Source organism: Homalodisca vitripennis, chromosome 7 (genome assembly GCF_021130785.1).
Source record: "Homalodisca vitripennis isolate AUS2020 chromosome 7, UT_GWSS_2.1, whole genome shotgun sequence".
NCBI classification, from domain to species: domain Eukaryota; kingdom Metazoa; phylum Arthropoda; class Insecta; order Hemiptera; family Cicadellidae; genus Homalodisca; species Homalodisca vitripennis.
Genome location: NC_060213.1, coordinates 87,996,606 through 88,024,525, shown reverse-complemented (window position 1 = coordinate 88,024,525; position 27,920 = coordinate 87,996,606). Strand labels below are relative to the sequence as shown.

Sequence of the window (27,920 nt, the reverse complement as noted above, 5' to 3'; positions counted from 1 at the left end):
TGCAGTATATTAAGTGACCACCTTCACAATCGAATCATCGATATTCATGATTATTTAAACCACCGAATTAAAACAAAAGGTTGATCAGCATTACTTTATAGGTATTTTAAATACAATAAATGTTATAGGTATTTTAAATGCAATAAAACGTCTATCTATTAAAAAGTAAGAATTAAATAATGAATAAAACACAATCTAGACTATGTGTATTTGTAAAATTTAACAAACAAACCTATGTAAAATTTAGTTACTTTTTACTATTTTTAAGGATAAACGTTTCTGACAGCTTTTGGCACAATAACGCATTTATATCGCCATTGTACTTGCAGCCATTATTCAAATACTATACAAATGATTTTACTTTGTTTAAATTAATTTTGATCAATATTGTCATTTAATATATTAAATAGAGCTGGCTATAATTAATTGTAAATATGTTATATTAGAATATTTTTGTATTCGATTGTTATGTTTTTCTAACAGATAATTGGGTATCCTGATAGTGGTGGTGGCTGCTGACTGCATCCTTCATATGAAACACCCAACACTTTTATTTTAGTTTATTTTACTCAATATTTCATACAAGCGTAAGCGTGCAACTAGTACCTAAGTGCATTGCAACCAGTGACCCTAAAATGTGTTATAGTAGGCTACTCTTTTAGAAATATTTTCGTGTTTATTCCCTGTGTGTATATGTGTTTGGTTTATTAAAACTGTTTTATTTGTGTAGTTCGTATTGTATTGCATTTGTGTTCATAATATTAGAAGTTGTAAAACTAATTGTTTATGTAAGTTGCTGTCAGTTTCCTAAATTAGTAAAAGAGTGCCTTCTGTGAAAAAGTAAGTAAGACTGCTACTTTGTGAGGTATTAAAATGTTGCTGTTTTGGAAGATACTTAGAACAGGAACATCAATGTAAAAAGGAAAGTTGTTTGACGACACGGTAGTCCGGGGGGGAAAAACTTTCCTTCAAACCAAACTACATCAAGCCTTTTGGTAGAATAAAAAGCTGAGAGAACCCTTGAGAATAATGTAAAATAGTATAGGCAAGCTACCAGTTTGAAGAGGAAGGTCTAAGAAGGTGATGATGTGGAAGATCCTTCATATGACCTAAGACTATATTTAAACGGTAACTTACAAATAAAAAAGTTTTCAATTGTGGTTCCCAAAACTTTTTTCACAATGTATTACTGTTACAGAGATTAAAATTTGTTCACTTATTTATAAATAAACTATAATCATTAAGGGCTGTGATTATTAAAAAAATAAGAGATAGTGCCTTTATAAAACGTTTGTTTGATTTAATTGTTTTAATTTTTTGCGAGTGTTACTTTTACGCATGCAATATTTTTGAAACAAAATAAGATCAAAACTATTGGTCTAAATGTGTACTGTAGACAATTTCAATGACAAAATTCAGCCCTTAATCTCTGTTGGTTATTTACAAATTCGTACCTAAATTAACAAGTGTCGTTATATAGGTTGGGCTACTCCTTTTGGTCTAAACAAATCGTGTTGCATACATGAATGTCAATATAAAATAAAAAAAATCCCTCATGCTAGCCCTAAACTAATACAATCTAACCTAAACTAAATTAAAATAATATAACCCAACCGTTGCAAAGTAACCTGCCATTTCTATCCGAGTATGCTATAGAATGCATAAAAACTTGCAAATTACTACTTGTTTAATACTTTGTCTATTAATTTTGTAAATATTAAGTAGCGCCCAGAATTTAAGGTACTATTTTATATCGCTATATTCCAGCCCAAAAATATTCGTTCGTTCAGCAATGTTACCCAAAATGCAGCCAATACGCTACCGAGTAATAAGTGAGCCTTTGTCCTCCCCCCCCCTCAGCGATACACCCCTTCCACTACCCCCACAACAATCCACTGTACTCAAGGAAGCTGAGCCGGTTTTGATGAAGACTTCCGTCATTGTGTGCAGAGATAGTCTGAGAGAGATCCACGAAACATCCCCAATGAGTTCTTATAACCGAGCAAACAACCCTACCTCAAAATCGTGAATAGTTTAAGCAGAATTAAAAATGTTTTCTGCACTATTCAGCAATTTTTACAGTTTTAATACTATGTAAGTTCAATAAATTGTTAAAAATCATATGAACGTATTTATAGGCATATAACTACTTGTCTTAGCTCAATACGTGAGACAGTGTTCATCAAACTTTTTTCCAACTAGGAGATGCCTAAATATGAACCCTTGTCAATTTTATTATTTTAATGAAGATCTATATACTACGAATTTCCTACGTAAAACACATTATACATTGTTCAATCTTCAACCAAACCCAAAAGTATTCAACAAAAGAACATTCCTTAAGATGTCGTACATTTATTTATGTTCCAATAAAAACGTTACTTTAAAAATTAGTTTTTGTTGGTATTTTAGGAGGGTTTCAATTTTGAACTTTTTTCATAAATTACATTTGTTTTGAAACATTTTCAAAACATTTATAAAACTGAAAAATCTGACTAAATTAAATAGTGGCATTCTGAAACTGAATTGAACCGTGTGCATTGGCAGATTCTTCTTTCAGAGATACCAATATTCTCTTCAAAAATTAAAATTTCACTCTTTTTCTACGAATATTTTAATGGCCATGGACCGACCTCATTAAATTTCCACGAACAAACACAATCAACTTGATTTTTGACTTGCTATAACTCAAAGTAATGTGGATATCCGTTGTGGATAACCGATGCGGTGACCATGTTTTTAAAATGGCATTCAAATAGTGACTCCTTATAACTATTTTAAAACATGCTGGGATATTCAACCAGAATGTTTGGTAGTAAGTTGAACTGTGACCATAGTGATAAACTTAAATGTGTGGAAAATCTAACTCAAAACCTAGCGTATCAGAGGGCAAGAGCTTCTAGCGTGCCGAAGACTTCAGCCGTGTATAGCCGAATTCACTAATATGTTCCTTACTAGATATTTATAAGGAATAGGAATACTTTTAAAGAAAACCCTTCTGTGAGCTACGATTAAATTACCCTCGTAGCCCAAACCCCAACGCTACATAGGTTTGTAAAAGGCTGAACGGTATCTGGTACTTTTTGGAGTGCTGTGAACTTCACAGGAACGATACAGAGGTTCCGATACACCACTATATTGTACACTTTGGCTTACGCTTTCCTTTAAGTATTTACTCCAAGTTCATCCACTATAACATGCTAAATAACGGCAATGTATGTTAATTTCTGGTTAATATATTATTTAAACTACTTTTCAGTTTCCAGTTTAGTATTGATTGGCCATGTGATTCTCAATATTTTCAAAATTATGAGTATTATGCTGAACAAGATAGAAGTAAACCACACCAACTATCGCGTAACATAAGTTTCATGTTAAATTTACAGTCTATTGCACATTTATTAGGCTACATATTATTACTTCATTACTACGTCACATGTTTAAACATAATGTATTCAGATTGTTTACAAATTTATTTATTCTGCAATTATCTCGTTGCTGTCATGGTTTACCATAAGACCAATGTAAAAACTTTCGCTAACTCTCAGACAAATTCCATAGAGTTATATACACCACCAACGAATTAAATATTGCATATATAAAAATGAAGCTTCTTGTACAATACCAAGCCTAAAGGTAAATTTATTCTCAAGCTATCGTGCGAGTATATAGAAAACAAACAGACAGAAAAGTTTTGACTAGCTGATAGGCTTCAGTCATTGTTTGCATTAGAAAGTATGCTACAGTATCAAAAAATGTTTGTATACTAACCTCAAAAAATGCCATTTTTGTTTAGTTATATTATTTTAATCGCAATGAATTTGGATCTTCAAGACCTATAAGTGGATAATTATAAATAACATATTTTATATTAAGAATATTCACGGCTGGTCGTGTAATTGAGGTGAGGCAGCTAATAATTGTAAATAACTATTTCAATAAAGTACACCGAAGGTAAACATTCTACCTGAAAAAATAGGCACACAGACCATTTTTAGCTTTCAACATTACAACTCTTTCCCACCTTTTTGTAATTTTGAGTACAATCTTCAATTTAAAATTAATAAAACTTCAAAAATGCACACCCGAATACTGCAACTCTTTTCAAAAATACATATGATTTCATAGTGCATGCTGTTTAATGTTTGGCTTTGAAATTTTAATGTTCCACCCAAAAGACAATTCAAACATAGAAGCCTCACTGGGGTTCGTTGTCTAAGGTACAGAGCTCTAGTGCTGTGCTGTTTTTCGTCAATGGTTGTTCCTAAATCTGACCGTCCAATATCGCTCTGAAAGTTATTCAGTGAGGTTTTTATGTTTTGTCTTGTCCGTAGTTGACAAGACAAAACAGATCATCTTACGAATCAAGATTGGTAGCAATCTTGATTCGTAAGTTACATGCTACTTAAATTTCATAAGTCTTACCACATACATTGACGATACCTTACATATACACTCTAAAAATTCTATGTGGTTTCTAATTTATGGATACATTTGAATATATTTAACTGTTTCAATACCAACTAGTCTTCTTACAATACAAGATATGAGTACGCTACATTCTTGTAGAAGTTGATTGCAAAATTTCAAAGCTATAGCTCATTTCATTCTTAAAATGTCCTGCGGACAGATAAACGATTAAACATCACACAGAAAATGATATTTTACATCTGCTAAAGAAATATTGTGTCAGCCCACTGAGTGATAGACTTCAATGATGCTCAGCCAAATTCCATCGTTGGACATACACCATCATGTAATTCATTCTTGTCTTTTGTTCATTCAGTTAGATTTCATAGCAGAAAAGTTTCGGTGAACTAGGGAGAGAGAGTACTACACTGCAAGAGTGTGCTAAAATAAAATATTGTCACCAACAATATAATATTGACATTCCACTCTACTATTGTTTTCTTTTACCTCATGAAAAAACGTCACATTTTCGAACCTCATACTCAGTACAACGTTTGCTTAAAAATTTATCTATTCTGCTATTTTCTCGTTGCCATCATGGTTACTCACAAAAAATTCAAAACTATACACTAATGCTCAGTAAAATCACATGAAGTAACATTCACTACATCGTATGCGGTGTTGCTCATATAAGTATGAAGTTCCATGCTAAAAATTCAAGTCTATAGGTCTATTCGTATTCGAGGTGTCATGTGGACAATCAAGCAGACAGATAGAAATTACATTATTCAAGCGTCTCGATTGAAAATTAGGAAATACTTAACCGAATTCCGATGAATTTGTCACAAACATATATATTATCCTATAGTTGCTTACTAAGAAACTGTTTCGCTATTCAACTTTAGGGCTCCCATTCACTCACTGGCAGACATGTTTCTGGATACTATTAAGAAAAAGGATGCTTATTAAACCCTTGCTATATTAGAGGGCAATGAGTGGTGATCCAAAGGTAAAATAGCTGGTAGCTTACATGTAAGGACATTTGCTCCGATTATGTCAGTGATCAGAAACTATAAATTTAGATCTCATACGTGGCTGATGATGTAATAATCTAAATAGGTATCTCAGTGTGTCAGCTATGTCTATTGCTACGTCTATTTTCATGTAAGTTTCCACTACGACGCTTTATTTCGTTCATTTATAATGCTAGTTCTGTAAGAGTCTTTATTAAACAAATTCTGCCACTATCTTAAGAAAGGTAGATTTCATGTGTTGATGTTATCTCAAAGTATAAAACTAAAATGCATTATTAGTTTTGAAATTAAATAACGATTCTGATTTTATGGGGTGTTTATTATTTGACAAATTAATAAGCTTAAAATTTATAAACAAACTTTAAACTGATAGAATAATTATTAAGTAATTTCGTAAACGTTTAAAACGTAGACTTATTTGGTTGCATTCAATTAGGATTTATGTTTGTCAAGAAATTTATTTGTAATGATTTAATTTTGATGTACTCACAAAAACTGTGTACGGCCACTATTGTAAAACCCTCCGGGGTATCAAAAGAGGCATAGCATTGTTACCTTTGTAGTGTCCAGGTGACGCTATTCCTTTCCTAAAATTTGGACAGCTATCTTCTTAAAAATCTAAGATATATCTAAAAATGTTTTAATTGTTACATTATGATCATATATCAAATGCTGTGAATAGAAGAGATGCAAAATGTTCACAAATTAAAACTACTATCTTGGCGTTTTATTGCTTCAGTCTGGCCAATGAACTAATCTAGGGCAATGTGTAGTAGGCTAGGTGTGAAGTTTATCTAATATATATATATATATATAATATAATATATAATAATATAATATAATATTATATATATTATATATATATATATATATATATATATATATATATATTCTATAAATAAATTAATCATTTTGGTTTGGGTCCATGGATCATGCTTGAAAAATGAAAAATTTGCGACTGCATTAGACAGAGGTGTATGATATCTGCCCAAATCTAGTGTTCTTTAAATTTATTGAAGAAATATTGTAATTTCTGAAATTAATGGGAGATGACACTTTATATTTTTGTTCATCTGTAATTGTCCGAAATCTCTTAGGAAGGCCAGGATCTAAAAATATGTTCATACAGTATGAAACCATGGCCAGAATCAAACCTGGAAATTAAAAAAAGAAAGTATTTTATAATGACTGATATATCAGTATAGTATCTCAAAAGTTCACATTCATTAAAATATTAGAATTGACAAGTTTTAATACTTACGTCACTGATGGTGAATAACGCTATAATATTTGTATTAACAAATTCACCTGATTTCCCGTGGTTTTCCGTAAGTAAACATTGATCAAAGCGGATATTTTCCTCCCTTTGCGCCCTATTTTAAAATATGCAGATCGTATTACATCCCGCGTGTTTGATTTTTGAGCCCCTTCTCTCCTCTTCCCCCTCCCTACCCTCTATCCACCCAAACTCCTCAGTTATTCACACAGCACACTCTGTTTCATTTACACCCTCTACGGTTTCAGGCGGGTGAACCTTTTACCGCATTTGCATTTTAGAAGATCATCGATGTAGAAATTTGAATCGGCTTTAAACGTTGGCGTTGTGTGTAGGGACGCAGGGAAAAGAGGAATGTTGTGTCCGCATAGGAGGTGCTAAGATTATAAAAACGGCGTGTTTAAGTTACTGAGTTGAGGGTTAGCAAGGCCTGTCACTAGAGAGACTGGACAAATTTTATTTCCCTCTGCTTTTCTCGACAATTAAGTGACTTCAAGTGAGTTAGAAGTTTACGTGCGGCTTCATTTCTGTATAGGCAACATCGGGTTTGATGATGGTGTATGTCACTCCAAGGGAATAATTGTTCATTAGTCTTATAGGTACTGTAACAGTAATAAAAGTAATAGAAAAAATAAATTTCTTTATCAAACTGAGTACAATCATGTCACATTTTAACATGTGGTATAGTAACAAATTTTGTATACAACCTCAGAGATGCCGACACTTGGTGTCTCGAGCTCTTACATTGTCATATCAAAGCAGTTCCTGCATTGCTGACTTTTTCAAAGTAATATATGGACGATAAAACGTCAGTTTTAAAAAGTGAGTTTCACTTTTAAACACTCTTCCTGGTGTACTTTTAGATGAATTCTATGAGTTTGTGATGTACAAACAAAGCTAATACATACATAATTGAGGTTCTGATAACAAATAATTGTATTGTACCTCAATTATTTGTTCTTTTGCGATTAAAAAATTCGTATTGCATATTTTATTACTAGTTTGAATTTACAAATAACTAACTGGGTCCCGTTTACTCTCCACATTTATGAATAAAAACGACAATTCCTGCAGAGTTTATAAAAAATCCCACTAATATTATAAATGCGAAAGTTTGAATGTTTGGATATTTGGATGTTTGGAGGTTTGTCCTGGAATCACGCTGAGACTGCTATACGGATTGTGCTGAAATTTGGAAACAGGTATAGCTTTTGGTCTGAATTAACATTTAGAGTGCTTTTTACCACCCATAACACATTCATTTCACCAAACAAAGTCGAATTCAAATTGAAAAATTAGTTTGTTTACATTCGAATGTTATGATAAGAACGAAACGTAATAACGTTTCATAATTCAAATTAAACTGGCACTAAACAGCTGTTGACAGCTATAATTCGACAAACTTTCTGAAACATCTGTTTACATTGCTAACGAAAATAAAAAGATAATGGCGGGCGACTTATTATGCCAAAACACCGGGGGTGAATTTAAACGACCAGAACAGACCCATATTGACCGCAGCAACTTTTTAGTTGTACGATACACTTTCGTCATTGGGATAAAAAGGCTAACTCTTATCGATACTGAAGCCATCGAAAAACTTCAATAAATTATCATGGAATGTGGGAGGTAAAAACTAATCTTATAAAAAATGTTTCACTTTACGACATCAAGGTCCCAAACCTCTGTTCTTTAAACTTAAATCTAAATTGGATTAGGAGATTGGAATAGGTTTTCAGTGACTATCGATTATCTCTAGACTGTTTATTATGTCATAGAAAAAGAATACATAGATATATTGTAAAGTTTTTCGACGGAAAATTGCGTGCGAAGCCGTGGGTAACTGCTAGTATACAATAAATTTTAAAAGCCTGCGTATCTAACTGACCTTTAACTAACAGTGAAACGCGAGTATCATACACTAAATGCATTTATAATGTTTCAACTCAAATTCATTTAAAATATTCAAAGAACAGTAATCAGGATCTAGAGATACTTCATAATGAAGCTTTCACACGTCAACGCATCTAATTTATATAAACCTTAAGATTATAAAAGTAAAGTAATTTGCATATGCTTGCGATAGCCAAAAATTATATATATATTAAATTAAATAAATGGCAATAGCCTTATTTAATTTCAATAAACATTGAATCACAAAGAGAACTTGCTCCGCCAGGAGTCGAACCCGGATCTCTCACTTCCCGGGTGAATGTGCTACGGTTACACCACAGAGCGCTTACTTTTTCCTATTCAATTATTTTGTATTTGGCCGTATCTATCACATATGCGTTTAAATAAGCAAACTAACATATGATCGGAAGACCAAATACCTGTCAAACGACTTTTATTTACATTAAATTGAATAAATGATGTACTTTTTGTGATCCAATGTTAATATATATATATATATATATATATATATATATATATATTATATATATATATATTATATATATATATATATTTTATATATATATATAAATAACAACATTTATTTACATTAATATGGCAGTATTGTATTGTATTAAATAAATGGAAATAATTCTAGCAAAGACTATATATCTGTGTGCAACAGTTAAAATATATGTTTATATATTATATGTTAATATATCTTTATTATAATATTTCGTTTATTTTATTTCATTCTGTTTCTCAAATATTAATGAACAAGTTGTAAGAACTAATCTGAATATTTTATGTGTTTTTAAGATGAGTACTATTCAAGAAAAATCTATAATAATTAAGTTTGTTCTGACATAGGTTTTGATAAAAAAAAGAATTATGTCATAATATCTGGAAAGAAGATTACAAAATTTCAACTATTAATCTTAGTTTAAAAACTAAAAATGGTAAGTATTTAAATTTATGTTCTGATATAAATGAATTTTTGTAATCAAAATTTAATTAATAAAAATTTGTTTTTATTTTAATCAAAATATCTTTGGTTTTCATATACATTTTAAAAATAACAGAAAAATCTGTAAACCAGGGTTTAGTTTCACGTTTAATTTTTTTTTACAAGTAATTAGCTAACGTAATTTCTGAAGAAGCGAAAAAACCTGATGAATTAATACATTAATAAAAGAATTTATGAAAACCCAAGAAATTATTCAAAAAATTAATCAACCTGTAACTTTTTCTATGAAAACTTTAGAAGATAAACTGAAAATGTTTAAATAGTGATCACAATATTTGGTTCCAATTTTTCAACAAATTGCAGATTTTTAAATACCAGGAACCGAAGAAGCATAGTAAATATATAAAATGCCATCTCCAACACTATTTAGACTTTGAATTAGCAAATAATCTACGGTAATTGATCCAATTACACCTGTAAAATAGATGTAATAAATAATAATTGAAAAATTACTAAAATTTTTTCCTAGAGCAAAAGAAGTCATATTTTGTGTGTATTGGGATAGAAAAGAAAAAGGTTTTATGATTTGAGGTGTACCAGTGAATTTTTAACAATTATATAATTATTAATTATTTAAAATATTAAAAACTCAAGCTTTGAAAATATGTTTTAAATAGACATCGATGTTAAAAAAATACATCCTAAAGAAGATTTAAAAAATGATACTGCAGTTTTTTAGAAATCTGATATAACCTATAACAACAATAATTATCCAACGACTAGAAAACTAAAATCAAGCAGAGGTAAAATATACAGTATTTCAAAATTTTATGCACACCGGATAGATCTTGGAAACTATACGAGATACAGCAAAGATTAAGTAGTCAAAAGAAACATGTGCGTTAGATCTCGTTTTGTATATCCATAAAATGACATACAACTGTATCTTCGCATTTGTTTTCTGGCCTCTGTCTACTCTTCATGTCGAGTTAGATATCGAGTTTTATATCCATAAAATGACATACAACTGTATCTTCGCATTAAATGCATTAAATGCGAAGATACAGAGGCCAGAAAACAAATTTTGTTTTCTGGCCTCTGTCTACTCTTCATGTCGAGTTAGATATCCAGTTTTATATCCATAAAATGACATACAACTGTATCTTCGCATTTGTTTTCTGACCACTGTCTACTCTTCATGTTGAGTTGTATATCCATAAAATGACATACAACTGTATCTTCGCATTTGTTTTCTGGCCTCTGTCTACTCTTCATGTCGAGTTAGATATCGAGTTTTATATCCATAAAATGGCATACAACTGTATCTTCGCATTCGCATTTGTTTTCTGGCCTCTGTCTACTCTTCATGTCGAGTTAGATATCGAGTTTTATATCCATAAAATGACATACAACTGTATCTTCGCATTTGTTTTCTGGCCTCTGTCTACTCTTCATGTCGAGTTAGATATCGAGTTTTATATCCATAAAATGACATACAACTGTATCTTCGCATTTGTTTTCTGACCACTGTCTACTCTTCATGTCGAGTTGTCTATCCATAAAATGACATACAACTGTATCTTCGCATTTGTTTTCTGGCCTCTGTCTACTCTTCATGTCGAGTTAGATATCGAGTTGTATATCCATAAATGACATACAACTGTATCTTCGCATTTATTTTCTGACCACTGTCTACTCTTCATGTCGAGTTGTATATCCATAAAATGACATACAACTGTATCTTCGCATTTGTTTTCTGGCCCCTGTCTACTCATCATGTCGAGTTAGATATCGAGTTTTATATCCATAAAATGACATACAACTGTATCTTCGCATTTGTTTTCTGGCCTCTGTCTACTCTTCATGTCGAGTTAGATATCCAGTTTTATATCCATAAAATGACATACAACTGTATCTTCGCATTTGTTTTCTGACCACTGTCTACTCTTCATGTTGAGTTGTATATCCATAAAATGACATACAACTGTATCTTCGCATTTGTTTTCTGGCCTCTGTCTACTCTTCATGTCGAGTTAGATATCGAGTTTTTTATCCATAAAATGGCATACAACTGTATCTTCGCATTTGTTTTCTGGCCTCTGTCTACTCTTCATGTCGAGTTAGATATCGAGTTTTATATCCATAAAATGACATACAACTGTATCTTCGCATTTGTTTTCTGGCCTCTGTCTACTCTTCATGTCGAGTTAGATATCGAGTTTTATATCCATAAAATGACATACAACTGTATCTTCGCATTTGTTTTCTGACCACTGTCTACTCTTCATGTCGAGTTGTATATCCATAAAATGACATACAACTGTATCTTCGCATTTGTTTTCTGGCCTCTGTCTACTCTTCATGTCGAGTTAGATATCGAGTTGTATATCCATAAATGACATACAACTGTATCTTCGCATTTATTTTCTGACCACTGTCTACTCTTCATGTCGAGTTGTATATCCATAAAATGACATACAACTGTATCTTCGCATTTGTTTTCTGGCCCCTGTCTACTCTTCATGTCGAGTTAGATATCGAGTTGTATATCCATAAAATGACATGCAACTATTCTATTTCACGGTCTCTTTCCTACAACTTATAGTACTTAGTTCTCCCAAGAACACGAATTACAGGTGAATTGAAGAAGTTGCTTTCTCGATCCCGTGTTAATCCACTTCCATAAGGACACCAAATTTATGAATTTAGATTTGCCATATTTTCTTATATACACTGTACAGAAGAATATTAAGAGTTTCAAGTATGATTACATTCGTTTGTGAATTGTCTAATTGAGCTGGTGTAGCTGCAAATGCAACCGAAAATAAAAGTATTTAAGCGCTGTAAAAGTATATTTTACGACAGATGAAACTAATTAAATTCCTTTACAAAGAAAATGGTTAAGGATTGTTTCAATTTGCTACCTCCTCCTTCCACAACCCCAACTTGACGGGTCTTTTTGAAACTCGATGAGCCCAATCTAAGACGTTCACTTAGCCACTTACGTTTCAGCAGCTTACACAGACTTGATCAAAGAATTATAATTCCAGCTTCATCAGCTAATTCAAGAACACTTTTCCTTAATTCTGCTCAACCTTACTGTAACCAACAAAATCTATAAATTCTACGTTTTATATTTGTACGCTACCCTTAATAACCTAAGTGGCCATCATATGTAATAGTTTTATTTAAAGTTTAAGGTTGAATTAGTAAAAGCCGTTGAAGGTTGTTTATTTAAAGGCTAAGTAAAGTTTCTACTACATATGTACGGTTAAGCTGTATGTTTCCTGAACTATTCTTCAACCACTTCTCTTATTTCAATTTAATTTAGCCTATTGTTATTTAAATTCTATGAACAATATCCCTATAGAATGCCTTCAGTTAAACACCCACCACTTAGTAAAGCCCGTTACATGAAACGTGACTTGCCTTATCTTTCATAACCAATTCATAATAAGTTATGGTATTAATTTATAACATTTTATTGTTTGCAAAATTTTCTCAAAATTTTTTACCGTTTAAAGTTTTTTGTTTAAGAATTCGATATAGTAAATAATGAATTCTAAAATCCAAGGCAATGGTATAAAGTATCAACTATATATTGCGATAGTAAATATTTTCATACTTGCATTGAGATAAGGTTATTAAATTTAAGAATATCTTGTGTGTTTATTGTTTGGTTTTACATGCTACAGTTATTGCTGGAAATCAAATGGGGTGAAATTATTCACATGATTGACGTTATTGTTACATGTAATGCATTAATAAAGTAGACCCACATTAGGTAATCATTAAAGTTAATTTTGTTCTTTTCTTTTAAACAGAAGCGTCCTACCTACGTAGGATATCTTTAGTTATTCTTAGTTATAATTGTTATTGCTGAAATGAGGCGTAAGCCAGAAGCAAACATCAATAGTATAGTTCATTTTTCTTCTTTGAGACAAACTATTTATGTTTAAATTTATTATCACATAATTTAATGTCTATACTAAGCCTACATTGTGTTGTGAGAGAAACTGGATTTTCCAGACATTTGCCATCGTTCAGATACAAGAAATCAGTAACACTTCGTTTCGAGATCTGTATTCTGGTTTCTTCGTCAGGTGTTCTTCAGGTGGATGTCTACTGTTACGTAGTATTAATGTTTTATTGTATCACTAAATGATAGCTAATGTTCGAAAAACCTGCTTTACTCACCGCCCTTCCATCGTTAAAAACTTTAAACAAACCACGAATTTTGGAAATTTTCGTTATATCCGTCATGAAACACACTTCACGTATTCAAATTCTTTACTTCTAAAAGACGTCAAGGAAATCTTGATTACATATTGAAATCATAGTTTAACGTAATAAACGATGATATTTAAAGAAAATTTTAAAGGAATTGCACTAACAGCCTATCAAGGTATATTTGAAATTATAATTTTGAAATTAGTGCTATCATATTCCATTTTAACATTTCTATTTTACTTTATAATTTTCACCCGATGTTTTATAATTATCTTAAACTTATTTTAAATTATTCAAATATCAAAGGAATAGATAGAACAATAATTATTTTCATGAATAACGTAACTAAATGTCTTTGTATTTGTTTTGAAGCTATATTAGTTACAAAATTCAAACTGTATAAGAGTATATATTAAAATTCCCATTGTGAATATTCTTTAATAATGTTTGCAATAAATCCAACATTGTATATACCAGTACCTCTAAAGATATGTCTCTACGGCAAATTATATTTCTTGTTTCAATGCGAAGGTGTTTATCATAATTGTTATTTACGGTTTTGAAATTTATTTACACTAATCTAAATTTACGCAAATTTATATTTAAATATATTTTTCAAAAATTAGGGGGTTTTGTATATATATACTACCAGTTACACGCTAGTATATTAGCAGTTACACGCGATTGTCTATTGAATAACAGATACGTCATATACATGTGCTTTTAAATGGCCTAATACACATGTCCCTGAAAATAATTAACGGTTACTGGAAGATATTGGAGTTTTCTGGTCCACTTCAGATAACAAGGTCTTTATGTTTGTGGCCCTGAAGTTGGAGAGTGAAACATTTTTAATAAGTATCAATGAATACATAAATTTGTCTGCAACTTTCCATAATGGCACTGTATTTTAATAAATAAATAAATTATATAGTTTATAAATATTTTCAGGCAGAGTAAAAGAATAAAAACTATGTTTTAATAATATTAGTGAAAGTATTGACGATGTAATTTGATGGAGTCCTGCTATAATTCTGGATCGAATGTATATGGTACGTATTATTTTATTTATTGTTAAGAGGTTAGAAACTAAAAATTCACTACCACCGATTCTTATTTGCGATTTAGCATGTAAAGCAGCATTTTTTATTCGAGTCAATTAATACATATAAAAATATATAAATAATTGGTCTAAGATGTCTTCTTCAGAAAAAAGATATTACTTTCGGTCATTATCACATTATTTTGGTCTGAGGTATTTTTGGTGCCGTAGTAGCCATTACATTGTTCTCCTGATCAAGAAAATACACAAATTTTTGTATATGTACACACAGTTCTGGGAAATCAAATGCTTGGATTATGTATAGTAACCTACTTCTGGTCTAAGGTATTTTTGTACGGTAGTAATCATTAATTGTTTCTCTGATCAAGAAAATGCACACATATACAAAAATAAACACAGGCCTGGACAGTCAAATGCGTTTATTATCATGCATAGTAATCTACTTATGAACTAAGGTAATCAGGTGTCGTTGGATCCTCTCTGCTTATTGCCCCGATCAAGAAAATGCACACATATACAAAAATAAACACAGGCCTGGACAGTCAAATGCGTTTATTATCATGCATAGTAATCTACTTATGAACTAAGGTAATCAGGTGTCGTTGGATCCTCTCTGCTTATTGCCCCGATCAAGAAAATGCACACATATACAAAAATAAACACAGGCCTGGACAGTCAAATGCGTTTATTATCATGCATAGTAATCTACTTATGAACTAAGGTAATCAGGTGTCGTTGGATCCTCTCTGCTTATTGCCCCGATCAAGAAAATGCACACATATACAAAAATAAACACAGGCCTGGACAGTCAAATGCGTTTATTATCATGCATAGTAATCTACTTATGAACTAAGGTAATCAGATGTCGTTGGATCCTCTCTGCTTATTGCCCCGATCAAGAAAATGCACACATATACAAAAATAAACACAGGCCTGGACAGTCAAATGCGTTTATTATCATGCATAGTAATCTACTTATGAACTAAGGTAATCAGGTGTCGTTGGATCCTATCTGCTTATTGCCCCGATCAAGAAAGTATATATAAAGTTTGGTTTGAAAAGATTACTTTGGTCAATAATCTAATACTTCCGGCTATTTTTATGGCTATGCCTGGATGGTATTTCTGTGCTGGTAGTGCATTTAAGGCATAATATAAATTTGTAACAAATTTCGCCTTTCTAGGACAGCGGTAGTGGGAAATACAAAATAAAATATTTATCTGGGACTTGTAACACCTCTGGGTGGTTGATCTTCATAAAAATGCTTTTGTTTTTAAGTTTAAGTTATGAGTTATTTTATTAGGTGGTTTTTAGTTTTGTATTGAATTTCACCTTTCTAGGACAGTGGGAAAGTTAAAAAAAAAAACTATAATTCCCGCTACGGGTTCATCTTCATAAAATGCTTTTAATTTTCTATATAAGTCAAGAGGCATGAGTATACCAAATTTCGTCTTTCTGGAACATCAGGACGTTTAAAAACAAAATTATAATCCTTCTAGGGATTGCAACTCCATTTTGACCCCTATGGATGTTTTATTTTTATGAAAATACGTTAGTTTTCTATTTAAGTCATGAAGCACTCGTGTGCCTAATTTCAACTTTCTTGAATATCGAAAAGATGGAGAATTATTAATAAGTTTGTGAGTGAGGGCTTTGACTGTCATACATAGGCATTTGTTAAGATTAACTCAACACCATGGTACAATTTACTGTCATTGAGTATAAGATTTCTGCTCATCCTTCCCCACCCCATTTTGAGAAGTTGTCGCAACACAACAGAAAGATTCCCCGCTCCACAGTTGGAAATTTACCTCGCTAGGAGCGGTAATAAATTAAAACAACCGTACTGTCATTACCGTTTGTCGCATCTTAACTTTCTGTTTCCGACTGTTCGCGATACTGAACAAATTAATTCACTCTTTGAAATGAAACTTTGTACCGAACTCCTAAGAAAACTCTCCCTCGGTAATCTTCTTGTTGAAGCGAGTCGTTAAAATTACACAGATGTATTTTTCTCATTATTTATGAAAGCTCAGGATAGTAGACCGGTTAGAATTAACAAGTTACGTAATGGTTTCTGTCACAGCACAAATGAATTGCACAATGTGATTAAGTTGAGTTACCGTAATCAAAATAGTGGCGTATGAAAGGTTTACGTAACGTTTTACCTAACTTCACTGTACAAAAGCAAAGGGCTGTATTTTAACTATGTAATAAATAACAACTGCTTATTTTACTACTTAAATATTTAAGTACTGTACATACCTAGAGACATTGTACAACACGAAGTTGGATACCAAAGGCAATAAGTGGTTGTACATCATGATAGTATGGCCAAGCATCACTATGGGGCGTACTATAGGGGACTATAATAAAATTAACTATGGCTAGTTAAAATACAGTAATAGCGGGAGCCAATGGGGGAACTGGTGGTCACACGGTTTAAGGTATCGGACTTTGGATGACTTTGAAAGTGAGGTAAGTGTGAGCGCAAGTTCAAATTCTGAGTGTGGCCGAAGCCTTTTATCAGTACTATCCACCTTGTACTAAATCGAATATCTCCCGACATAATGTTTTATAATCATATTAGGATCTACTTCCACAGATCAATAACCCATAAAGATGGGCAGAATAAGGCTCAAACAGGGATCGGCTTCTTATGAAAAAAGCACAGGAAGATACGGGAGAGAGGGCAAAGACAAGCTTTTGCTTCCATTAAAGGATATTAAAGATCATTTGCAATAACAGCAGGATCATTTACACTGGGCCTTTCACCCCTACCTGTAATGATAAGTTAGCTATTATGGAAGCATTAAACAATGGCGGAATAGTGGTTAATTAGGAGAAACAAGGTTATTGGAGGCTAGCCACATCTAGTCACCTACCTCATCAATCTACAGAGTGATTCTATTACTAAACTGTACAGTTCTGAGAGTTACTACTACTTATTACTAACTTAAAGAATTGCGGCATAAGAATGAGAAGGAAGAGAACACATCAAACTCACTGATAGAGTATACCATTGTGTGGTATACAGAAAGGTCGAAAGCTGATGAGGGTGGAAGGGTAGTAGTGACCGGGTCATGGACTAAGCTCTCAGAATTGTTAAAACAATAACCGACTATTGCAGCCTAGGTGCAAGCCTTCCAGAAATGCAGTCAATCGGCATTCACAACATTGAATCTTCCATCACAAGCTTGGATATTTAGTAGAATTGCAAGGAGAAACTCAACAATTTAGCACGATATAGTTAACTTTACCTATTTTGGGTAACCTTACTTCCGGGGCTCAGAGGAGTTGAAAGAAACGAAGATGCTGACAAATCATCCAGAAATGGGGGTCCTCACTCCTCTTATAAGACCAGAACCAGGCTGAGCATTGCATTCTTAAAAAGGAAACAGAGAAAGTGTTGATAGCCAAAGAAGGAGCTTTGAATTAAACCCGGATGCAGAAACAAGCTTAAGAACTAATTGCAAACAATGATCAGATGAATGCTCAAGAGTTAACCAGACTTGAAAGAAACTGGCTAAGAGTATTCATGGGGCTACAAGCTTAAAGAAAAAATAATAAGGGTTCACGATATTTTTATAGACATTTACTACAACAAACTATGAACCAGAAAGTATGTATTATGTACATAGTTATTACATAGCGTAGCATGTAAATGGAGGATGGAGATGATATGCTATATGCAGGGCTGTTGAGTTGGGCGCTCATATTCGCTCACTGTACTTGATTGACTCTTTTTTCCTGAATGTTGATACTTGATTTTTGTCCGATCTAGTGTATTAATTTTCAAATTATAAGGTCTAAATTTTTCTTCTTTTATTTATTTACAATTACACAGCAATTCAAGCAAATCCAGGCTGTAGTTATCTATGATGTACCTTAACATTTACTACGTCTATGTCTTCCTATGTAATATATAATTCATTTCACTTAATCAAGCTCTTAAGCAACCATCGAATAGATGGACTGATCGTAAGAATGTAAATAATTTATTTTGTGCATACAGTAGATCTTTTTTATAGATTAAAAAACCAAAATAGGCTATGATAGAAAACATATTATTTGGTATTATATTTTTAGGTTTATTGGTTGAGCTTTAGCGAAGCATGTCACTACTGGGGCTGGCAATTTTCATTTCTGTCTGTCTGTCTGTCCGGAAGATATCTTGAACACAAACTGACCATTAAACTTGAAATTTTAGGTAAAGCTCCCTTTTTTGGCTGAGCGTTACCAAATATGTTTATACTAGCACATACCGGCGGCTTCGTCCGCAATTTCTATGCAACACTCCGTGTATTTGTCTGGATAGCTCTCACGATCTCAGTAGAGGAAACTCCGAAGTCTAAATTCATAGTATTCTTAGTGAAAGCACTTGCGATGTAGTACGATAGGATCCTATGATATTTTTAAAGTGGAATTAATCATATATCGCGCATCACGTACCCATTTTACATAGTTCATGATTAAGAGGACCAAACATTAAGCAAAAGTGTGAGTATATTACAAGTTTCGCAATTAATTCGGTTTCAAATTAATTATATATTACAAACGCAAAATTAGAGTTTGCTATTTTACCCCGGGAAACGATATAGATAGACCTATATGTAATTAGTAATGAGGTTGGATCCAAAACTATACACTTTTCTAAATGTTATATATATATCCTCGGTTCAGTCTAGAAATTATATGAGTATATACCAAATCGGTATTGTATACCTCATCAGCGAGAAATGGATGCGATGTCACCTCGACGATTTCATGTCATAAAAATTGCATTTAGTATCTTCTGTATTACTTTGTGACCCAGAATACAGAATTGGTTTGCCTAAGATTCTGAAATAAGAGGTGTTACTTATGTTATACTTTCACTCTATAAATGTAAACAAATTGAAAAAATTGGTTAAAATAATTAAACAAATGGTAGTGCTGTCATAATGCAATGTTAACATATAACAGTTGAATACATTTAACTGACTCTTTGAATTCACATTACATAACTGTAGAAACCAAGAGGGAATTGTTGCTGCTTTAAAGACCAGTGGAGCGTAATGGCATAAATGGCAACGAGAAACATCAAAATAGATAAATTTATTAAATAAACTGAATCTAATAATTTGGCATTTAAACATGTGACTTGTATTCGTAGAGTAAAAGGAAAAAGAAAGGAGTTTTAAGTCGATGTTAAAACTCGGTGACAAAATTTGATTTCAGCGCACTCTTGCGTTGTAGTATCCTCCCTAGCTCACCGGAACACTGCTGTGAAACCTAATATAATGCTCAGAAATTTGAATGCATTATGTGACAAGATGCTTTTAAAAAGATTTTATTTCTTAACTTTAACTTCATTTCTATATACACAATTACGTTTCCTATGATGATGCTTGTGTAACCATCAAATTTGGCTGTGCGTCATCGAAGGCTATACTCAGTAAGCTGGCATAGATTCATTTTTCTGCTGAAGGAGATGTAAAAGTTTCTTCATGATTATGATACGTCCAGAAAGACGGACATCTCAAGAATGACATGAGATATAGATTTTTTAGTTTTTGTGCAATTTCAGCGAAGCACGTTACGTGAGGGTGATGTGGCGTACTTATTACTATCTTTCTTGTACAGTTTTTGTTTTTTTTTTTTAGGTGTAATAGTTAATTATTTTATAGTTATAGTGTTATTAAATTTATATAGTTAACTTTTTTATATATGATGTTTTACTTTTTTAATACCACTATCGTGGTCTCAGTCCCAATACTAGTAACTAATAAAAATAAAATGTCAAAATGCTACCGCTGTTTATTAAACAATCATTTTTAACATATTTATGGCCTGCCAACCTCATTTCGTACTATAATACCAGTTACTGTGTCAAAGCGGTCTGAATGTGTCTCACGTATGAACTGGTAAACAATAAGAGATGCTATGGCAAAATCAGCTATTTGTATTTTCCCAGGAAACCCAGGACTTCCTAATGGGTTTCGGTCAGACAAAGTAAAACCTAATAAATACTATGTTAATATTGTTTATCGATGTTTTTTTATCCATGTAATGACTTGTTTTACGATTTTGTGTTCTAAGTTCTTAAAATAAGTACTGAGTGAATGTTTTATCCACCTAACAATAACTTTAACTGTAATTTAAACTGTGGGTTTTTTTTACAACATTCTAACTTTAATTTCCCACAAAATTTGATAGAGTAACATTAGTGACCTCTAGTTTGCGCTATTCTTCTTCTTTTTATTATACCTGTAAAATGAGGTCACTTGCTAGGGGTTTCTATTTAAAAATTTTGACTTACTCCAAAAATACGCCATTTTGGGGGAGGGGAGCCAAACACTTTCTTACTTTGAAGACTCCTCAGTTGGTCATATAAACATCCTCCAGAGTAAATAATTTAATCTATATTTATAAAAATGTTGACAGGGGAGTGGGAACTTTTAAGACACCTGATATCTATAGAGATGGTGTAACTGTCCGTGTACATAAATAAAAATATGCCTATTTAGTGAATTCATAACATCTTCGTATTCCTCGTAAGTACTTTGTATTGCGTTTCTCAAATTTAATTTTGTGAATAACAATTGTATTGAATTGAATATAGTGGAGAAATTAAACAGTATACAGGTTTTATCACTCGCCATATATTTCATTTTATATTAAAAGGATAATATTATTATGACAGTGAACGTTAATAACAAAGACCTATCTTAATATTGTGCCAAAGATTATAAACGGTTAATAATTTGCGTTGCAAGCAAAATCTTTTATAATCAATATTGCGTTAGCGCCGGGTTGAAAAATGGCCATACATAAAGTATCTTTAGATGGGACACAGTTTTTGAAAGCAGTGGTTCAGTGGGACAACTGAGGGATGAGGCAAGAACTGTGGAGATGTCAGAGCCCGTGCTGTATCTGAGGGGGTGAGTAGAAGGGAGAACAGGACGATGGTACAACAGGACAATATGTGAAACCACATCAAGGGAACGAGTGATGCATCCCAACATTCGAATGCACTCAGCTACCCCTACTTCCACCCTTCCACCCCTCAACCCCCAACAGTGTGAAAACAGAAACTGTATATTGTACCATTGAGACACGACGACTATATCCCTTGTTAGATTGTTTCGCTGTTTAATATGTTTGCTACAGAGATAATGATACTAGTCTAGTTGTCTACAATAGGAACAGTTGCAAAGAAAGGTGCAATATATAGTAAACATTAAATGTAAACTTAAAAGAACGTACTCACTCAACCAAAGATTTCTTTACTTTTGTTCTTTTAAGTGACCTGTGTTCTATATTCAACCAAGTTTGGGTTTTATTAACTAAATGAATGTATTTCCAACGTTTGGATACATTGTGTGACGACATATACGTATAAATAAATATCGCTCAAATGATATAAACCTCTAGAAGAGATTCTGTGGAATTGGGTTAACTACTTTATTATATCCATTCTTTTAATAGTTGACTTTAGTGAAAAGACCATTAGTTTATCCCCACGAGAACAATGTTAAACCTCATTCAAGTTTACAGCATCATTTTTAATTCTAGCGTTCTAGGAGATGTCTCAGTTTTTTTCTGCAAAGTGTATACTTTTTTGAATATTTAATGGATATATAAATAAACTGTTCTGATTTTTTCTGAAAACCCCTATTAAATATCGTAAAATCATACAGCGTTTGGCTGTATACTAAACGTATATTTAAAATGAGACATCAGCTATTATCCTGCGACTAAAAAGGAGGTCCATAACATCCTGATGGTGGCCAGTACAACTGGCTCCTGACTCGCTGAAAGTGCTCAACAGCTCCGGTGGTGTCAAAAAACAATTTTATTTGTAACAACAGCAATGTATTTGTATACTTTGCTTTTAAGCACTCTTAATCCTCTTAAACATGGTGTTTTATAAAATAAAACAAAAATTGTATTTTTACTAACTGTATTAATTTTTAATATTGGTCCACTCTGAGCAACATATATATTAATTTGAAACTAAACTAAACTATGTTATAAAGTTTAACTATCTAAATTATAAAAAAATACTAACATTTCTATAAGTTCTTTCATGTTTAAAATTATAGCGTCTTTGAGAGTATAAACATGATTTTTATCAGACATTCTTATTGAGTTTTTATCCAAATTATGTTAAGAATCTATTATATAGTTAGGCCAATTTCATTTGTAACGAATGGTACATATCAGTCGAAACCCCCCCCCCCCCCAGTAAACATTATACGAATGAAAACAATTTTTTTAAATACATTTTTTTGCAAATGTCTTTTAAATATTCTAATCAGCACGCGCGGTTTCCAGCACCCAATATCGATCAGGGCCGGGCTCATCGAGAGAGTACACAGGGGTAAAACAAACACATCAATTCTCCAGTGAAGTCGTCGTCCGTCATCGCCGAATGAAGAGCTCCATCAAAAAACTCCGACCCCAAAACAGCGCCAACCCTTTGTCAGTCCCCACACTGATTAAGGGATGCATTATTGATCAAGATCGATGCGTGGCAGGATGGGGTGTGTGCCGACATGCCGCTGCGGTAGAATATTTTGGAAACGATTTAATCCACGGATAAAAATGATATGGGTCGTTTATAAATATAATAAAATTCTCGAAGTGCTCATATAGAAATTTAATAAACTGTAGTGTTAAAATCTGTTCTTTAATGGGGCGGATATATTTGCTATTCACTAGAGAAATGTGTGAGACGTAGTTGATCAATCATCCCACTGTCGATCAATTTATTATTGGAGCAATACGTTGAACCCACTTGTCTAACTGCATTGCAGAAAATTAAAAGAAGATTGCAGATATCTTACTTTCACAACGATGAGTATTCTATCTGGTTTGAAAATTGCTCATGAAAGTAGTAAACATCATAAAATCCTATTTTATTTATCTATATGATTAAGTATTCCCGAATTTAAGTATAATGCAGACTTTATATGGTAATACCTTGAAGATGAACGCAAAGCAAAAACAACACTTGTCAAATTTAGGGTTAACTTTTAGCAATTTATAAGATTAAAATTGAATGATTTTATAAAACATCTAGTATACACAAATTATTTAACTGGTCAGAATTTAATGTTTCCGAATATATCTAAGATTTATTTAGACAGAAAGCTATTCCGAATCGAAAATATCAAATTTACATAATATATTAAAAACTTAATTTGTTTATCCAATTACTTAAAGGACATACACTAATAACATTACGCATTAAGGCAAGGTTTGTCAATAACACCTGTTGGGATACTTAACCGTAAGGCTAGTTGCACACACACCGATTTTGGACGGTCGGTAAAAAATCGGCCGACTTTTTATAGGCAGCATATATTTGCACACACACCGATTTTAATTTTAATTTAAATTAAAATACTTCATGCCCTTTTAATTTAAACTAAATATAATTTGTATACCTTTCAGTTTTGGAATGACATAATATTCAGTTTTTTAGCAATGTATAAATTTGCAACTTGTTACGGTCAATTAACAATGCTGATACTGTCATAATAACAATAAAGCAATCTAAGATATATAGTTCATATTAATGCTAACCTACTTTTGACATATTTCTATGTAAACAATGTTATACTTTTAATAGTAGTTTTAATTACTAGGAGCAAAAATAGTTGTTTTCTGCACGCATTCGTTTTACGAACAAGGTAAATTCGAGGTCGGAAATACTATTAAAGCGCATAGAGACATTTTGCTCCGTGTAGCACAACGGTTTCTACCAAATGGGAAGCAAAATAAAAACTTACATCTTTTATTTGATTGTTATTATATAACAACTCAATATACTGTCAAGTTTACGTGTCAAATATTTTGGTTTTTGCATTTACTTCTATTAAAAAATTACAAACTTTGAGGTTAGCTCAATGAAAAAACTTGAATTGTGCTCCAGCTGATTTTTCAAAGCTTTGTTATAACGTAACAAAAAATGGTTACTTTATGGAACAACTGAAGTATAAAAACAGGTATTATTTGTGCTGTATGATAAAGAAAATATTTTGTTCTCTGTTTGAAGTTTGTTTTTGAAGATGGAGACCCTGTTTCCTTCTAAATATTTGTATTAAAGTATTCCTTGTCAAATTAAATTTCTTTAAGGGGATCGTAAGCAATAAATAAAACTGCCTGAACTGTTGAATTGTTTATGTGTATTGTTTAATAAATCCAAAGAAACTGTTGATTCACATTCTGAACTACCTGTATTTCATTATGATCAACAAAAAGTATCTACATTTTAACCTAACTTCGTTTTATGACACTGACATGATTACAAATTCAGGTTACAACAACAAAGCCTCTCATAAATATCAATAAATCATGTTGCCATCTCACTCGTTTCATTGAATGTATCCTTTATTTACTTCTTAAATTTGTGTTAAAGAAAGCAGATTCAACAGTAAGACCTTAGTAAACGCTTGCATAATAGACGGGTAAAGTGACGTTAAGAAGGGATTAAAGTTGCCTCGGCCCTTCTTAAGCCGTGTTATAACAACGGTTTAACCAGATTTGTTGTGAGTTCATAAGAACTCCGGCCAGATTATTAGGACTAATTAAGTATTTGTGGTACGCTGCGTATTTTACACGTGAATGGTTAGCTATCCTGCTATTTTTGAAAGAAGTATACATTTTCAAAGTATTGGTGTGTCTTACAAATTCAAATGCTACAATTGTTATATGTCAACAGATTAAAGACGGATATAAGAACTAATGAAAAAAAGATTCTTCTTCTACAGGGTGCCCACAAATTAATCGACTTATTAATATTATTTAACTGCTAATTAATAATTGGTTGATTATTGAAATTACCTCCCTATTCTTTAAAATTTGCACACTTATAATGAAATATGTTTGGATGCAGTACGTGTTGTTTTGCCAAATTGATCTATAATTTTTTTTATTTGTTTATGTGTTGTAACTAAATGCCAGTTATAAGATGACATTACTCACGTTTACATAATTTTATTATTGTATATTTTCTTACTTTTAAGATAACTGTTTACTAAAATCAATTAACAAAAAATAGTTGACAAATTAATTGTTATAATCAACTGAGCATTTCAATAATGAACTGTTTATTTCATTGGTTTTCTTTAGATTATCACCTAAAAAAGTAAAATAAAGTAAAAACAAAACGTTTATAAACCAATTATTGTATGCTTAATAAGAGTTATTTGGTTACAGTATATAAACGAATAAAACAAAATTTAAAGATCAATTTCAGATGCTAGTTACACATATCAGCTGATCATTAAGCACAATTTAAACAACAATAATAACTGGATAGTGCAATAAATTTTTTGAAACATTTTGTTTTAATTCACAATTCTTTAAAATAATTTTCCCAAAGAATAAAAAAATAGAAAAAAGTTTTTATCACTCCACTAGGCATTCAATTACAAGCAATTACAGGCAAATTCTTAGTGGGAAATTAAGGAAACTTGTAATCAAGTCTAACAAATAGGCTAAAGATAAAAATGTAAAATTTTAAAGTATGTACATGAGTGATAACTTCAGGAAGTGACATGATTTTATTACTTCATTATTTGATCGTGTATGATTTTATAACTTCTAGAATTTTAAAACTTAAATATATTAAAAATAGTTTTTTTTCTTAACTATTTATATATAAAAGTAAAAGGAAAAACTGTTATACATAAAACATGTTACTAGTTCCAGTAAACTTTCACGTACATATAGTAAAAGTTCATACCCTTATCTTCAAAAGTTTTTCCTTGGACCTGAGTATATTGTGTTCCAAAAGTTCTGCGTCAAATTCCTGTCCCTTTTGGAATAATCCATTTTTATATTGTTCCTGTACCCTACTTAAACAAATATTGCTCCTATTGTTAAACAAAAATTTACTTTCCAATCTTTCAGAACAAAATACAGAAACAGAAAGGAATTTTGCAGACGCGTTAATTTAAAACTGACAAAAATAAAATTATTGTTGTAAAATATTCACTGAATGCTGATAATGTTGTTCTTTATACACGTTCCAACAACAGCCTGAGTGTCGAGGCACTGTGAATATGTAAACCCCTCAGGTGTCCGCTACTCGTTGCTAAAATCAAACTCTTGTCTCCCTCAAACCCCATCCTCCAGAATTATGCGGAACTCTCAATGCGGGCGCCCAGCTTAGCTATCACACTTCTGATACGTGTGTGAGGTTTTGCATTCTAATCCGTGCATACTGAAGTGCGAGACTCCATCTATAGCCTTTCAATCGCTGATCAGTTTAGGGAGGATTGGGTTTATAGAATAATACATGCAATAAAGGATAAGATAAATGTCACAAATTTGAACCAACATTAAAGTATTAAAATAAATTGATTCCCTAAAACTTCTGTATATAAGGAAACAGTCTTCTACTCGCAGAACAGTGTCAGCGAATCAATTTAATTTGATATATATGGACAAAAAATTGACAAAAAACTATAAAAATATAATTGAATAATAATAAAATAAATAAATAATAATAATTTAATTTTATATATATTAATTATTATTATTGTTATTAAATTAGGCCTATTAATAATTTTTGGAAATGGATAACTGGTAAATTTATGGACACTGAAAGGATTTTGGAAACTATAAGAGATACAGTAAAGATTAAAGGCACACAGTTGTGTGTAATAACAAGAGTAACAAATTAATGATTAACAAATTGTTAATTAGTGTATCACTCGCTTCGCTCCAAAAACCGATTGTGGTCAAACACTTGAAACTGTCACAGATCTCTTATTAGTATATATATTTAAACGTTTTTTACTTGAAATCTGCTTGAAATTTCTTCTAGTTTTGAATTGGGAAGTAAGATCTTAAACTGTACTGTATCAGGGTTACAGATATTTATTCTGTCGAGAAACAAATAAATACTGAGGGTACAAACAAAAGCAGCGAGCCAGGTGGTCCGCTAAGAAGGCATAGATTTCCCTTTAGTGAATTAAACTAACCGTAATCACTACTAGTAACTCGGGTTTGAAAAGTTAATGTCTTGTGTGATTATGTTTATGTTCACGT

At 31.9% G+C, this 27,920-nt stretch overlaps 1 protein-coding gene across 1 annotated transcript in view; it reads right to left on the bottom strand.

Moving 5' to 3' along the window:
- LOC124366033 (neural Wiskott-Aldrich syndrome protein) overlaps nt 1–27,920 on the bottom strand; it is a 71,039-nt gene that overhangs the window by 36,045 nt on the left and 7,074 nt on the right. The gene's annotated exons all lie outside the window — the stretch shown is intronic.